The following is a 17,114-nucleotide window of genomic DNA, read 5'->3' on the forward strand; positions in this document are numbered from 1 at the left end:
TTACAGATAATACTAACTGCTGACAAAAATCTAAACAAGTTAATTAGAAAAGTTTAAATCAAAACACTCCCTTTGAGGTACTGGAGCCATTTAATACCATTCACAACTCCAATTCTTCTACAGAACATAGTAAAAAACAAAATAACTCTTCAACATTCCATGCCTGGAAGACTGTGCCAAACCATACCAAGGTCCAAATCCTCACTCATGTTCAGTGCCATCCCTGGCCTTGGTTTCTTCCTGAGATACATAAACACATTGTGGATTCTGCAATTTCTGATGAGATTCATGCATTTTATGAGGCCACTGGTAAGTGCTGAACAACTTTTGCTACCTCCATTCTTTCTCAAGTATCTGAAGGGAAGGATAATGGCATCTTGCAGCTTTGTCCCACTTGCAGCTTTAAAACATGGCCTTATTTATAGAATATATACTGCACTTAAGGCTTTGCAGAACTCAGGGCTATAAATATCTGAAATGTTGGCTGAAGTCATTCAGCCAGTAAATTAGGGATATTACTACAATGTTATTGTTACATGTTACTTGTGCACTGTTTCTTAAACCCTGCTTATGCCCAGTTCCTGATGTGTCACTGTGGTGTGCAGCACCCCATGCCAACACTGCAACTGGACTGTAAAGATTCTGGTAAAAAAGTGGAGTTTAAAACTAGCCTGCAAAAATCAGGCTCAGCCCCTATGGATTGCTTCATGTTCCCTATGGAAAACTTAATGGCTTCTCTAAACTATGTTAAACACAGTTCTAAAGAAAATCAATTAATTGGTAGTAGTCTTTACATCTAATATTCTGTGACATTATCAACACATGGAAATTTTCACACAATGTATAAAACCAATACAACTTACTGTTTGGTTAATTGTAAATAATTAAAGCATGATACAACACCTAACAGAGGTATTAAGCTGGAAGCAGATCACATTCTTGAATCATAACAACTTTGTGAAATACCTAGATATTTTTAAATGCTTTAAATTCAAATATCTAAGCATTCCTGTAACTGTACTAGCATTAATTTTACTTTTTTTTTAAACTCTACTTTTCATGTAATGTTTAATCAGCACAAAGTAAGCACAAGAACCCAAACTCTACCATCATCATTGTCAAGTGTAATTCAAATATCTCTAATACAGACGAAAGTGACACCAGCATTAAAATTTGTGTTTCAATAAGCTTCTTCACAACTATTTAACAAACAAACTATTTAACAACTATTTAACAAACAACTATTTAACAATTTAGCCCAACTTCCAACTAGTTTCAACGTACCAACTGCCTACTCAGCCTGGCGGTTTTTGTACTGTTCCATGCCAGATAACTGCCAGTAAACATTTTGACATTTTCTGCTGCCTTACTACCATTTCAGTCAGAAGATACTTAGACTGAAAAATCAAGCTTGCACAAGCTCCCTAGAGGTGTTACAAGATGACAGCTCACGTCTTTTAATATTGTCTGCCTTAAACGTGCTCCATTCCGACCAAACTCATACAAGCCCATTTTCCCAGGCAGATGAACACCCCAGAAAGCCCTGAAATGCTCCAGAATGCTCCAGAAATCCCTGACAACTATCCACCTGCTCCAGAGAACTTGTGTAACAACTCCCCTTAAAAATCTTGGCCTCTCTATAGGGAAGTAAGAAGTGGCAACAGAACAGCAGTTTTGTCTTCTGTCTTCATGCTCCTTCTGCCAACACAAAAGGCTGTAGTTTGATATAAATGCAAAAAGATACATAGCAGAGAAGGTTGGAAAGGAACAAGAAGCCCCTAGAAAGTACACTAAGAACAAAGCAGGGCTGGAAATAAGAGAATTATTTCCATTATGTTCACTCCCCCCCCACAGAAGCAAGAAGTGACACCACTGTCCCAGAAACACAATATTCCTGTATCCATAAAGCCTATTAAAAAGCATGTCATAACCCTCTTTACTGAGAAATGCAGGAGAAAACAATCAACTAAGGGAGAAAACAATCATCCTAAAGGCTGAGGAGGGGTTTAAGAACTCTGTTGCAGCTATCTGAAAACCAGAAAGTCATTCAAAAAAACCACAACCCACCACAGACAAAATAAAAAAATCCACAACAACTGCTGCTGTTCTCCCTGCACTGAAATAATCCCATAAACTGCCAATCCCATAAACCCTCTTGCTAATGAGCCCTCATTCCCTCACAAAACAGCCTACAAAGACCCCACTTCTGAGCTGGGCTGACCAACAGGCCAGGAGAGACAAGAGGAGACTGGACCTGTTCTTCTCAGGGACAGTGCTTAAACCAGCACCACGTGAGAGTGACAGGACTCCAATAAGGTGGTTTTGCTGCCACACTGTGTGCCTGGATCTATTCTGCTTCTACTGTTAGAATCTCAGTGTGCAACAGCAATCTCATCCCCCAGTACAAGCATTATATCCTGATCAGTTTTAGAAAATAAGTCTCATTGGATTTCTGCATGTGGACAGGCCTTCACCCAGTGTAAAGCCTCCCAGTCCATTTGAAATCAGGGAAGTCTCCACTGTGACAAGAAGGGAAGGAGGACAATCCTGCTGCCTTCCATCCTAACCACTTTTTCACCACTATGGAATCAGCCCTTGCATCACCACACCACCAGCCAGATCAAGAAGCCAAGCTGGCTGAAAGGTAACTGGAGGATAGGAATAAAATAATTTTAGTTCTCAGCTGCATCATATGCCACATGAACACTAACAATGGCAGGAGAAACAGGAAGAACACATAACCACGAATAGAACCAACTCTTTCAGCATCACTGCAAATCTCTCATGAAATTACACCCTAGAAGAGAAGGGAAAGGGAAGGAAACAGAACACAGTCAATTAGAATTAGCACATATTTAACTAATATATAATCAAGGTTCATGTACATTATAGCACAAATGAGCCTTTACAACACAGAAAAGTCATAAGGAGCAAAATTCTTCCCAAGCACAATGGATATCACAGGAAAATGCACATAGAGAAAGCTGTTTAGCAGATGATAAATGCCAGGAATGTCAGTCCACCAACAGCACAAGTTCAGTCATGAAAGAAATATTAAGCAGCCACAGCAAATAATGCCAAGTGCAAGAAGTCTGAGAAGGTGAAAGCAACAAACTGTCCTGGAAATTATGATAAAGCCAGTGGAATACTCAGCAGATCACAATGAGTCAGGAAAATTATTTGGCAGTAATACTTTGAATATTCTCACTACAAGCAGACAACTTAATGACAAAGCCACAGCAGGTAACACAGAAGTTGTAAAACACAGAGGGTGGCAAAAATTTTATTTCTGATGACAAAAAAAAAAAAAAAAAAAAAGCCAGAGCTATCAAACTGTAAGCAAAACTCTACAACTCAAACATTACCTGGAAACTCAGGCAAAGACCAAAATGGAACTGGAGATACAGGATGAGTAGCTGAGCACAACAGCTACATTCACTGTGACAGTCAACATCTTAGGACTTTTTCACAAGTTTTCATTTAACAAAACTGCATGAGAGACGGACACAACATGTTCTCTGTATTTGTCAAAGGCTGAATTTGTCATTTTTCTCCTACCTAATTGGAATTTTCAGAGTAATCTGGTTTCCACTGTAATTTCATTCCCATTGAACTAAGTCCCTTGGGTAAACAGTAATCAACTGAGGCACCAGGAAGAAAAATTGTCTGTACCTTATTTGTCACAGAAGTTTAATGATGTTTTATAAGGAAAGAAACAGAACTTCAGAAATAAAAGGGAAATCTCTGGCTTATAAGGCAGGTATATAGAAATCCCCAAAGTTAAATCTATGTCTTGTTCAAAAACATTGTTGGAGAACACACTGGCCTTTTTCAGATTCACCTTTTCATCCTCCTCTCATTCCTCTTGGTATTGAGAGAAAGAGAAAACTGAGAAAAAGTGAGGAGGCACAGCAGAAACTTAAGCCCAAAAAACTGTGTAACTCCTGAATATCTAACAAAAATCCACTGAAAAGCTACGGCAATAGGTAGGTTTGAAGTTCACAGCCTCTGTGTCTCAGCTCTTCATCAATAACACAAAGACACAAGCTGATTGATTAATGATTGGGTAACATACAGGAGGAGAACAGAAAGAACCTAAAGAACCTATCAAGCTTCCTTATGAAGAGAGGAATAATTCTACTCAGTATTTAGACTGATGTCACACATGCATTTACAGAAAGAACTCCACAGATAAAATACTGAATGACAATCCAATTCCATCTGACTGAATGAGTCAAGGATCCAACGGGAGGAAGAGCTCCTAATTAAGGGGTGTGAGGAAAACACCAGTTTAATGACAAGCTTCATTCTCCTATTTCCCCATTTTCCATGTTTATATAAACTCAGAGGAACCTGAAGTTCAAGACCAAGTGCAAGCTCCTACATATGGGTCAGAGCAACCAAAAACACAAGTACAGGCCAGGTAAAGGATGGAATGAGAGCAGCTTTGAGGAGAAGGAGGACTTGGGTGTGCTGGGGGACAGGAAGCACAACACAACCCAGGCAATGTGCACTCCCAGCCCAGAGAGCCAAACACGTCCTGGGCTGCATTCAGAGCTGTGTGGGCAGCAGGGCAAAGGAGGGGACTCTGTTTCCTACTCTGCTCTGGTGACATCCCACCCCCAGTGCTGTGTCCAGCCCTGGGGTCCCCAGCACAAGAAAGACATGGAGCAGGTCCAGAGGGGACCAGGAAAAGGACCAGAGGACAAGAGCAACTCTGCCATAAAGACAGGCTGAGAGAGCTGGGGTTGCTCAGCCTGGAGAAGAGAAGGCTCTGGGGAGACATTAAAGCACCTTTCAGTACATAAAGGGGACTTTGAAAAAAGCTGGAGAGGGACTTCTGACAAGGGCATGTAGAGACAGGACAAGAGGGATTGCTTTAAGCTGGAAGAGGGTGGATTTAGATGATGGGCCAGGAACAAAATCTTTACTGTGAAGATGGTGAAGCACTCCAGCAGGTTGCCCAGAGTTGTGGATGTCACATTGCTGCAAGTGTTCAAGGCCAGGTTGGATCACAGGATCCATTTGCTATCCCCCTAAATGGTTCTTAAATGATCAAAATGCTTCTATAGGCCATGATTCATAATTTTTTCCCAAGGCTCTTTGCATCATTTGTTTTTCACCACACACAATTTTAAAGTAATTTCACTAAGCCATCTGACAATTCGACTAAAAAATGAATAATGGACACATTTTTAAAAATAAGCTTTTAGTTCTGTAGAGAAAATCACTCTGAAATACAAACCCCATGTCCTGATGAAATAATATGAAGAAAACTTTTCACTTCCATTTATCAAGAATCTGTACAAGAACAAGGCACCTCAAATATCAACCTCATATTTACAAATGCAGCAAGGCAAAGGAAAAACTCAACTGATTACATGCACCCTGTGACAAGTTGTTGTGTGTAATGCAGACACTTTCTTATTGACAGCTACAAAGTGTCTCCAAAGTATACCCCTAGCATCACCAATTCTGGGGAAACAGAACATCAGCTATTCAGTAGAGACAAGACAACTCTCCTTGAAAGCAGACTACTAACACCTGACCAAACAGGCAACTAGGAGCAAACTACAAAGATTTTAATATTTTCTTAGTAAAAGAAAATCATCACAAAAACCATGAAAATAGCTTAAGAGAAAACAAACACTTTGGTAGCCTATGTGAGAAGCAAAGTTTTGTTATACCTATAGAAATGTATCCCCAAAGTAACTTCTTCACAATTCTTATCAAAAGAAAAATCATTGCAACTGAACTGTTTAAAAGTCAACATGGTTGTTCAGGCTTCTCCCCCCCCACTTCATTTCTGGAAGGAAGTTCTAAGACAAGAACTTAAATTGATGAAACACACTAGAGAAACTGATTATGTCAAATATATGGAATAAAGAATTCTAGTGGACAACTGCAATTTAGAACTTAAGTGACATACAATGATAAACTCACATTTAAAGCAATTTTGCTGTAAAACTGAAAGTAGAACTACAGGGTTAGTCTTCATTTTAAGCATGAACTACTACTTATTTATTGTATTTTCACACCCACAAAGAACTGCAGTGACTCATCAACACTGCCAAATCCTCAAAGTGTGTTTCAGGTGTAGCACAGTGTAAGCACGTACTTGAGAGCACGAAGCAGGAGAGAGTTTGATCCTCTGCTCTCCACTGTTGAGTTACTCACTGCTGGCCTACACGGGTCCATAACCTGCACAACACCTCAGCCCTCAGGGTGCTGCCTGTACCTGGGGAAATGTGACACAAACAGTGCACTGAGCACAGTACAATTCCATGTTCAGACAAAGATGATTTCCTCAAGTACCATCTAAGGATCAGCCAACACAGGGCAGTGGAACCTTCCAATTAAACTCTTATATTGGCTCCCACCTGCCAACAATGAAACTAAACTAACCATTGTCCTCCTCCAGCTGCCTCCAGGCACCATGTGCGGGGTTCAACTGGTCCCAAATATTCATACCATTATCAGGAAAGTGACAGAAAATAAAAGGAACATTCACGACAGGATGAATTATCAAACTCTGCTTCATCTAGTCAAAAATCTCAGAATGGTGCAGATAAGTGGAAAATTCCAGCCATACACCTGCTAACCAGAGGCTGGGACTGATTGGGGTTTTTTCATTACACATTAGCTTACAGCAAGGCTTCACTACCTCACTGAATCACTGACATCTCACTGAACATCACTCAACTGATGGTTGCTGCATCTATCCAAAAAAACAACAACAAAAAAAACAACTTCAGTTTTCCAATCCTATACATGGAAGGAAAAGGAAAAAAAGGCTTCCCAAATGGCACAAAGGGAATTCATGTTTTCAGCTGCATCTTCACTAGACATGTGACAAACTGTCAACCACAGGAACCCAGCTGAACTGCTACAAGAACACACACTGTAAGAATTTTCAGGCTGTGTTTCTGCCTAATTACCAAAACTATCACAAGGACATCCTGACACAGCAAGAGAACCACAAAGCACTTCAGAAATCTGACATTATCACCTCACCTAAGAAGAAAAAGTCAGTACATCATCCTAGAAAAAGTCCCAGTGCATGATTGTCTGCACATGTGTTTCTACATACACACACACCACTGCAAGTATTCAAGGGAAAGCACCTGGGATTTTAAGGTGCCACTGTGGTTAATAAAACACTGTCTGAAAGACAGGTCAACACACATGGAGAGCTGTGCAAAACTGGAACCTGAAACTGTAGAACCAGCCACTTGAGTTGTATCTTCAACCTCCAGAGGATTTATGTCACAATTTAAGATTTTATGTCACAATTTAAGATTTTAAAAAGGAAATCCTCACAGCTAAAGGATTCAGGAAAACACATTAAAAGAAAACATCAGAAATTATCAAAGAATTAATATTCTATTTCTAAATCAGAAATTCACAAAGTCTAAAATACAGTTTAAACTATAGTTTAATGTATAGTATAATGTTTTGGTTTATCAAAATTTCAGCATTGCATCAACATATTTACTTATACATTAAGTTAAACAGATACATCTTTCTCATTTAACTTTCAAATTCATGAACTTGTCCTGTTGAAATTTACTAAAAAACTGAAGTACTTTATTGCTAAAACAACAGCAAAACATAAACCATAAACAACTCAAGGCTAATTTACCAAGAACGTTTTGACAACAACGTTCATTCCTATCTTATATTTAAAATGACACTTTTCCTCACCCCACTGTCAAATTTATTTCTGGACAAGAAAACTGAAGTTCCACCCACAGCCAACACAGGCCTGTCCCCACTATCCCACAGCACAGGGGCAGTGAGGACACCCTCCTCCAACCAAAAAAGCCTCTCTGGTAACAGAGAGATCATAACTGACACACATCACTACTGATTTTTCTTACTGAACACATTCCTAAACAATCTTTTTTTCCTTCTTTCACCATTTCATGTTGCTACAGCTAAGACAAACCAAACCTTTTCCTCTTCCCACACCCAGTCCCACTGAAGCTTAAGAAAAAGTTAACCAGCAACTAAATTATTTAAGGATGGAACTCTGTGGAATTTGGAACATTTTTCTGTCATTCCATGTGCCATTTGACTGTTACAAAAAATTGCTACTTGTCTTAAAGGGTCTTCTAGGGATAATTTTCTATTACTTGAGTTTTGGGTATTTTACATGAAAGCTTAATGAAAAGACAGCCCTGAAATTCCCTCCACATACTTTTCATTACTTTGAAGCAGTCACTTGAACACTTCTGTTAAATAAAGAAGTCTTCTGCAATTTGTAACAGAGAGGATATGAGGAAACTCATGCAACAAGGATGCCTTGCCTTCCACACAGTCTTGAATCCCAGCTTAAAAACAGAATTTGGAAAAAAAGCACATCTCTAAGGAATGATGCAATGTGGAATTCCCCTCTTCTGAGTAAATCCACAGCTGAATGCTAACAGCCAAACAGTAGGATTTGCTGAAACGTCCATGCAAAGATCTAAATGCAAGAAAATCACATTTTTCTCAGCAGTTACACGTGTAACAAAAACTAAGTCACTTAACAGGGTTACACAGTGGTTTTGTAAGCAGATGAAGGATGCTACAAATACAAGCTTCCCACAGTAACATTCCTGACAGTTACCCATAACCTCCAAAGCATCTTCAATCTGACTTCAAGAAAATGGTTGATAATATCAGTGTTCAAAATGTACCTACACCTTAAATCTACATCCCATGGACCTCTTTCAGAGCTGTACTGACACAAAGTCAACCAAAAGCAAGTAATCATTCTCACAGTCAAGAGTAACTAATTCTTTAAGAAAATCATATTTCAACAACGTTCTTTTAAAAAGCAAGCTTGGGGACATACCTATATCCCAGAGGTTTTCATTTCAAGCATTATAATTTTTATTTGAAAACGTGTCAACCAAAAAGCCTTAATAACAAGCAGACTGAATTCAACTCTCAAATAAAATGAGTAACTAATGGCTTCTTATAAAACAAAGCAAATACTAGAAAATTCACAACACAAAATGCAGAAGAAACCAGTTGTGCTGTTAAGCTCCCTCAAGGAATAAAAAAATAAAAGAGAAGCAAAAAGTTTTAATACCAAGTCACAACTGGCTACTTTAAGACCTTACTTATTTTCCTCCTACCCTCTGCAGTGAAGACAGTTATTAACAGCTCTCCTGTAATATCACCAACACCCCATTTAAAATTACTTCACCAACCCAGATCTACAGAACATGCTCAATGCACCAGTGGGCTCAGGTGGGCTCTGCAATGGATCAGAAAGGCAGCAGTTGACATTTTGAGGGTGAAAGGTAGTGACAGAACAGCTTTCTGCCCTATCTACTGAAAACTCTAAACAAAATATCCAAATCCCCAAGTGCAGAGGACACCTCTGTTAACCATATTCTCAAGTCACGTTCTAGCCCTAAGCATAAGAGAAGCAGCCAATACAACATAACTGTTCTAAAAAGGGAACTCATAATGAATTGTGGCCTTCATAATAAGAGTGTGAGAACTTTCAGATGTTCCTACATTAGTAAGAGAACAAAAAACTAGATTTAATACATGGAAAAAAGTAATTGTGTTTTTCTAGCACAGAATCTGAAGTAGCTCCAACTTCCCAGACAGAAAGATTCAAGTCTCACTGCATGCAAGTATGTGCTAACAGGAGACCCACTTGGCCTCTGCTCTGCACTATCAGAACCACGCTCAGTTATGTTAAAAAATAAAGGTAATGCTGTGTATTTAGAGATCACACATAACAAGTGTGGTATGAGACAGGTCCACAGGAACAGCACACAACGCTGCCAGCTTTGCAAAAGACAAGGACTACACTGAAAGACAGACACTACCAAGCTGTGTTCCCAAAACATACCCTGAACTCCAGCTTTAAACTTGGAATTCTGATTTCAAACAGGGGTGATATGGACAATAAAACTGGGTGCAGCTATGCAGAGGGTGAAGAGAAGACACATCCACATAAGAAAAAATTAAGATACCTGCACAAGAGAATCCACATCCAGACTACTGTTAATGCTCACACTCAGCAAGCAACTGCACACAAAAGCATATTTACAACTTTTCAAATGAACACAAAGTCCAGCAAAGTTTCTTACATCTTCACTCTGGCCTCTGCAAGTGCTGGATAAGCAAGGCTCTTCTGATTACAAGAGAAAGAATTAAACTTAGTACTATAGTTTCAAGGGTTTTGCAGGGTTTGGATTGTCCTTAAAAAACATAAAATCCTGCTTTAAGTTAAAAACAGTGAGGGACACCTTTGATTCATTCATTTACTTCAGAAATGAGGCTATCTTGATCTGGATGTTTTCAAAATATACTATTTTTGATCTCTTAGAATAGATAAAACAGTATTTCTTTTTAAAAAGTGAGTAAATACATACACACACACACACATATATATATATATATCTCTATATACACATATACAGATATATCTCTACACTCAGAGTACTTTCCATTCAAATATCTGAAATAAGTTCTGAACTTGTCCAAACCATAGCAGGAAGGGCAGAAATACTTTCCATGGAATTTAATATATTTTAAATACACACCTGACAGAAACAGAACTTCAAAGCCATTTAAAAATAAATTGTTCAAACTAATAAATAAATGAATTCCTATTCATTCTTACCCAAGGCTGCATTCATACTGGAAGGTCCTAAACTAATTTTAATTTCAAATATAAGATGTCTTGGAAAAAAGGTATTACAGGTACCTTTATTTTCTCAGAAGTCTATTTAATTTTGCAAAATAGACACTAATAACTATTTTAGTTTATTTTGAGTCTCTCATCTATGAATTTCAGCATATTAATAAAATGCATAAACCTAAAAGTGTGCCTTTAGAACACAGAGTAGTTGCACTGGTCTGAGCACAAAGGCACCACAATGTGAGGAATAAAATGTTTATGTAAGGGTGACAGTGTTCCACAGAGATGGAAAACAGTTTTGCTACCACTATCTTTATTGATTACCACCTCCAGATGTAGTCTTCCTGTCAATTCCATGGGCAGAGAAATTGCCACAAAGGCAAATTCTGCAAGACACGAAGCAGCAGCCAGGCAAGATTAAGACAGAAGCTTCCCAAAAGAAACACCCTGAAGAAAACTGCACAAAAGGAAAGTACAAGACCCTCTGGAGAGGGAAAAGTTACTATGATACAATCTTACATTTATTTCTGGTTAACTCCCTCCCCGTAAACAAGCTGATAATTTGAGTTTCTTCCACTGCAGCTTTATGATTATGTTTTTGGGTTTTGTACACAGCTATCATTAAGTATCACTGTTGTCTGGTGTATTGCAACAGAATAATCAATACACGTATTCTATATGCCTCCCTCAAATTCTTGGTATCACTACCGTAGTTTGTTGGTTCAAAGAATAAACATTACTTCAACTCCAAGAATCAAAAGCATTGTTTTAGAAAACAAAACAAAACAAAAAGCCCAAACAAACAAACCAACTCCCTCATGTATGACTTGGGTTTTGCTGAACTAAATATGCAACTTGATCAGCAACACTTTTGGTGGGGAGGCCTGACAATTTCTCAAGTAAAATATGAAAAAAAGGAAATTCCCGAGTACAATATGAATAATATGAATAATAAAGTTAGCTTTCAGCCACCCCTAACCCTTACTTACTAGGGACACAGTTTCTATTCTATAATCAATAAAGGTCAATCCCCCAAACACCCATCAATAGCCCCTTCCTAAATGTAACAATTTTACCAGCCATTTGTCAGGCCCCTGAGAAGCTGCCAAAAAACCCAGGTTACGTGATCTGTCATAGCAAGTGTTGCCACAGTATGCTGAAGAACGCATAACAGTATCTCAATTCAACAACTTTTTAAAAAAATACAGGCCCCAGTTCTGCAAGTAGGTCAGCAAAAGCAGGCCTGGTGCTGGCTTTGAGCCTGCGACTTCAGAGGGTCTTTGGGCTGATACAAACGTCCAGTGATATGAACACAGCTGCAAAACTGCGAATATCAACCGAGTTGTACAGATAACATGAAAACAGCTGAGACAGACACAATATGTCTGCAGCGAGCCTGGGAGTCCTTTGAACATTTAATTAGAACAATTCTTTTCTGAAAGGTTCTTTTTTTCCTGTACAGCTGCGAGCTACTGCAAATCTCCAAAATACCTAACTGGACTTCTGAAGGAGCAAGCTGAAAATTAAATATGGCATCTTAAAAACTACCCCAACATTTTTGGATACCTCTACAAGAAAAAAAATCACTCACAAGAACAAAATAAGTAATTTTCAAAAGCTATTCCCACTGTATACAAACAAAGCTGCACAAAGTGGGACAGCACATGTTAACACAGTGGTAACTAACACACAAAAACCCCAACAACCCATCCAACTGGTGAAATCCCGTTTTCTCGAGGACAATAACACTGAGTATCTGCGGCCAAACTACACGCAACTACCTCTGCCGTACACGTCGGGCAAGGGAAGAGGGCTGTCCTGCCTAAAATAAATCGCTACAGACAAGCCCTAAGACACAACTCCGAGGAGAAGCGGCGCGGTGAACTGCAGGAATTAGATGAAAAAGCCACGAACGTTTTTCGTACATGGAAGCCGGGGCGCTGGAAGCCGAGGCCAGAGGAGTGGCCTACGTGTTAACAGTGTTTACAGCGGGCGTGAACGAGCTGCTGCTGCTGGATTTCATTGAGACCGTCGGGAAAGCGCCTCGGCAGGGCCTGATTTCCAGGCGTCGCCCGGGCCTACGCGGCCCCAATCACTCCACCTCAGTAATGGCGTTCGGGGCGAAGGGAAGCGAGAACCAGAGGAGGCGATGCCGGTGCAGCGCTGCGGGGACGCACGGGGCCCTCCTCACCGGGGGGGGCCGGCCAGAGGGGCCCCGGAGAGGCGGCCAGAGCCCCCCGAGGGCGCCGGGCGCTCCCCCCCGCCGGCAGCCGGGGATGAGGAGCCGTCAGCCATTTTCCCTCGCCCTCCAAAACACGGCGGTGCGGGGCCGACACGCCGGGGCTCCGAGGGAGGCGCTGCCGCCGCCTCACGCCCCGCGGGTGCCGGGGAGCTCCGTCCTCGCCCCCAGCCGCGCCCCGGCCCGCGGAGCCCCATCCCCGGGGAGCACAAACAGCTGCCCGGCCCCGCCCGGGCACCGCTCCGCACTCACCCCCGCACCGCTTCCCCTCGTCCCGCGGCGGCTGCTGCGGCGGCCCGGAGCCCTCCTGGGCGCTGCCTCATGCCCGGCGGCCGGCGGGGCACGGTCTCATGCCAGGCCGCGGCTCTGAGGGGGCGGCTCCGCTTCTCCCGGTTCCCACTCGGCTGCGCTGCGGCGGGAAGCGGGAGGGCAAATCCGGCGCCGCTGCCCGCGCTCCGGGTGCCGGCCCTGAGCGCTTCTCTCTCTCTGGGGCGTTTTTCCTGCGTCACCAGCTGCTGCCCGGCGGCGGCGGCGGCGGCCCTGCCTGGGCTCGGGCTGGGGCTGGGCCGGGGCCTGCGCGCTCCGCTCCGCCCCGTCCGGGCACCGGGCGCACGCGGGGGGGGTGGGCGGACGCGCGCCCGGGGCTCGGCCGGGCGGGGGTGGCGGGGCCGGGCCGGGCGGCGGGAGCTCCGCGCTCAGGGCTCGGCGGTGCGGGGGAGGCAGCGCGGAGGGAGGCGGCAGTGGCGGCGGCTCCTCGCGCTCCCGGCGGCGGCGGCGGCGCAGCCGCGTCTGGCGGGGCCCCGTGGGCAAGATGGCGGCGCCGGCAGCGCCTTCCGCACCCGGCCCAGCGCGGCGGCGGTTCGGCCACCCGAGCGCGGCGGTGACGCGCTGCCCGTGTGCCCGCCCGGGGCCGCCGCTCCCGGCCGGCCCCCCCTCGGTGTGTCGGTGTGCGGGGCGGCGGTGAGGGAAGGACGAGGGCTGTGGGACACACACAAACACACGCACGCACGCACGGCCAGCGGCGCGCGGGCGCGCGCGGGGCCTGCTTCGCGTCGGTTGGGCGCGCGCGCGCTCTCCATTGTGGCCCGCGCCGCGCCGCCGGGCGCGCGCCGGGGCCCGGATGGTGACGTCAGGGCGGTGACGATGGTGACGTCAGCGCGGCCGCCTCCCGCCGCGCTGGGGCCGGGAGGGGAGCGGGACGGGAGCGCGGGCGGCGCGGCGGCTCCGGCCCTCAGGGCCCGCAGAGCAGAGCTCGCAGCCCGCTCCGGGTCACCGGCGCTTTCCGAAAGCTGGACAGAGCTTTTGTTCCTTCTTGCAGGCTCCCCGGGGCAGCGGGCACAGCTCCGAGCCTGGCAGAGCTCAGGGACAAGGCGCTCAAGGCTCATGGGTGGCTCTCAGGGTGTCCTGCGCAGGCCCTGCAGTTGGAGTCCATGATCTCCACGGGTCCTTCCAACTCTGAATATTCTGTGACTTTTTTGATTCTTTTTCCTTTGATACGTCTGCATTTACATGGCCACAGTAGGAGATGGGTAGAACCCCACTCCATACCTGCTTTATATAGCGACCGGGAGGACTTCAAGCCTGGATTTAAAACCTGGGAAAGGATGCTTGGGGCAGGACAGAAGTTTGGCAGATCTGGCGAACTCGGACTTCAGGAGTACCTGAAGTGGTGCTTAAAGTTTTATTAATTCCAAGATCAAAGTCTCATATTAACAACATAGTTCAAGAATTTCGAAGCAGGAGGTGAAAGATACGGTATTGAGCTGAAAACACGGGAGGAATTTAGGCTCCCCGTGTTGGAGTTTGCTCGAGAGGCTCAGACCAACAACCTTAACGCTAGTGCAAAATGTTTTATCTTTTGCACCACTCAGTGACAAAAGACTAAAAAACTAAAATACAATTGCTCATTGCAGGAGATGAACAACATTGGGTGGGTGTTTTTCAGTAAAAAGCTGGAGCTGAAAATCAAGTGATAAGTTCTGATGCTTCCCAATTTAGCAAAATTATTAGGTTTTTTGCTGATCATTAGATGGTATGTTTTGGGATGGAAATCTGAAGTATGTTGCTGTGTTAGCCACTCAGTAAACAAAACAAGGGATGCAGCTGCTTCATCACTGTACAAATGCAACAGTTTGTTTACTGAAGGAATAGCTGTATGTGCATTTTCTTCAGCAATAAAAACAAGCCATAACCATGATGAAAGTTTGCAAGTGTCTGTGTTTCGTGTTTGGGTTAGAAATACACGTAATCATATCAAAACAGCCGTTTTATCTGTGTGATTTTCATGCTTCTGGGCATGTTATTGTGGTCTCCTTTTTTGTCCCTTATCAACTTTCAGCTTTTCCTCCTATTTCCCATTAATCCACTTTGTTTTCCAGGGAAAGCATTTAAAATAGCTGCACCTATAATGCTTGTACCTTCCTTTGCCACCACAGTATTCTCCCTCAAGCCCTTCACTGTTTATGATAATTTACAGAGGCATGGTGACACCTCAAACAATTGTAGTTGCTTATATTTTGACACTTAACTTTAAAAATAAACTGCTGTGTTTGTTGATGGTAATTTCTTTTATTGTTTAAATTGTCCCTTGTTTTAGACAGGCCAAACACTGTGTTCCTTCTGAGTACCATGGCTTTTTTTTGGCAGAGCCAAAGAGTGACACATCAGTGGATTTTTATAATGTGGGCAATTGTCCACCAAGAAATTGACTGTCAGGTCACATAAAAGTCAACAACAACAACAAAAAGATATGAACAGTAGTTGTGGAAACAATGGTGGTACAACTTGTGGCAAGAATTCCCTCTGGTGAAAAAGCATTTCTTCAGCCAAGAGCAAGAGTGGGAACTTTGATTATTTTAATTGAAGCCTTAGGCTTGGAAGAGATGAAGAACTGATTGCTCTTCAGCTCCCCAGGACCTTTGCTGGTACTTTTCAGGTTTTAGATTCTACTTGATGTACAATTTGCAGAAGCACAGCAATACCAGAGGAATTTTGCATGGGGAAAGAACCAAAACTATTGTTTATAGCTGCCCTCCTGCCTGGTTTAAAGGTGTCTTCTGGAGTGCCTTGACAGAGCAGCAGCTTGAAGCTGTGCTAATCAAAGGTCACAATAGCACACAGCTATTTATGGCACCAAATAAAAGAAGGTATTGGGTCTGCAATAACCCTGTGTGGTTCCTGAACCAGCAATCTGCACGTGGACTTCTGGCTGGGGAATTCTTCCTGCCCAGACAGGAATCTCTGCCTGCCCCTCTTTGCTCAGGCTTCTGAGAGCATTGCTGTGGCTCACCTTGTGCTACACTCCTCTGCCTCAATAGGTTCACACACCCCAACACTGCAAATAAATGTTACCAGTTTGTCTTTGTGCAGCAGCTGTGGAAACACAAGAATACAAGGGAGATAAATTGCTGATTAAAGAATACCCATGAGATGAAGACAAAAGTCAGTAGGAATTCACAAATCTGACTAAGTGCTCCAAATTCTGTGACAGAATTCTGGTTAATTCCCCGCTGTACACAACTGTTGGTATGATTAGAAATTGTTGATATGATTAGAAATGCTTTTATGACATCTTTAATTCAGTGTGAAAATGTGGGGAAGGGAAGCAGCTCCCTGAAGGCTTCCCCTGCTCCAGCACTGCAGCTAGCCCATCAAACAAAAAGTGAAACCAGTTGTGAACTAGCTGAAAAGAAAAACCAAAACATTCTGGTGAGGGAATTACTCAGAATTTAGAAAATCTCTGTTAATGGGCGTGTTTATTCCCAGTTCTTAAACTCTGGTTGAGGCTGCACTGCTCCATGAGTAGACAAAAATGAAATTCACAACGCTGCTGATGCAGAGTAAAGCTGTGGAGTTTTGCAGTGGGGTAGCAAAAGGAGGAATAACAGATGGGAGAAAGCAGAATTTTTCCACAGACCCACAAAAGATCTTTTTTTTCTGGTTCAGCCCCTTGGATGCTGCATCACACACTGTTCACCAACACTCAGAAAACAACAGGTTGTGTGACAGTACTTTACATATAAATTAGCATTCAAAATTAGGGGAAAAAAATCCCATGCTAATGATGTATCTATAAGTTGTAAAAACTCTCCTGAAGTGATGCTCTATCTCTTTTTCGTTGCAAATAAAGGTTAAGTATAGACATTTCATTTTAGTTTCTCCTGAGGTGACTGCTTTAATTACCATTCCTCACATCAGTGTAAGACTTCTCTTCATAGTTGTCAC

At 43.1% G+C, this 17,114-nt stretch overlaps 1 protein-coding gene across 5 annotated transcripts in view; it reads right to left on the reverse strand.

Moving 5' to 3' along the window:
* USP9X (ubiquitin specific peptidase 9 X-linked) overlaps positions 1–13,283 on the reverse strand; it is a 96,296-nt gene extending 83,013 nt beyond the window's left edge. For 4 of the 5 annotated variants that reach the window (XR_011679680.1, XM_071430291.1, XM_071430290.1 and 1 more), the window contains exon 1: positions 13,143–13,283. The gene's annotated coding sequence lies outside the window, so the exon portion shown is untranslated. Of the gene's footprint in view, positions 1–12,576; positions 12,900–13,142 lie in introns of those variants that run through there. The other variant, XM_071430289.1, reaches the window with a different exon arrangement.
* Between the last annotated feature and the right edge of the window lie 3,831 nt (positions 13,284–17,114).

This window comes from Agelaius tricolor, unplaced genomic scaffold (assembly GCF_023055355.1).
Source record: "Agelaius tricolor isolate 1412-34295 unplaced genomic scaffold, bAgeTri1.0.p SCAF_7, whole genome shotgun sequence".
NCBI classification, from domain to species: domain Eukaryota; kingdom Metazoa; phylum Chordata; class Aves; order Passeriformes; family Icteridae; genus Agelaius; species Agelaius tricolor.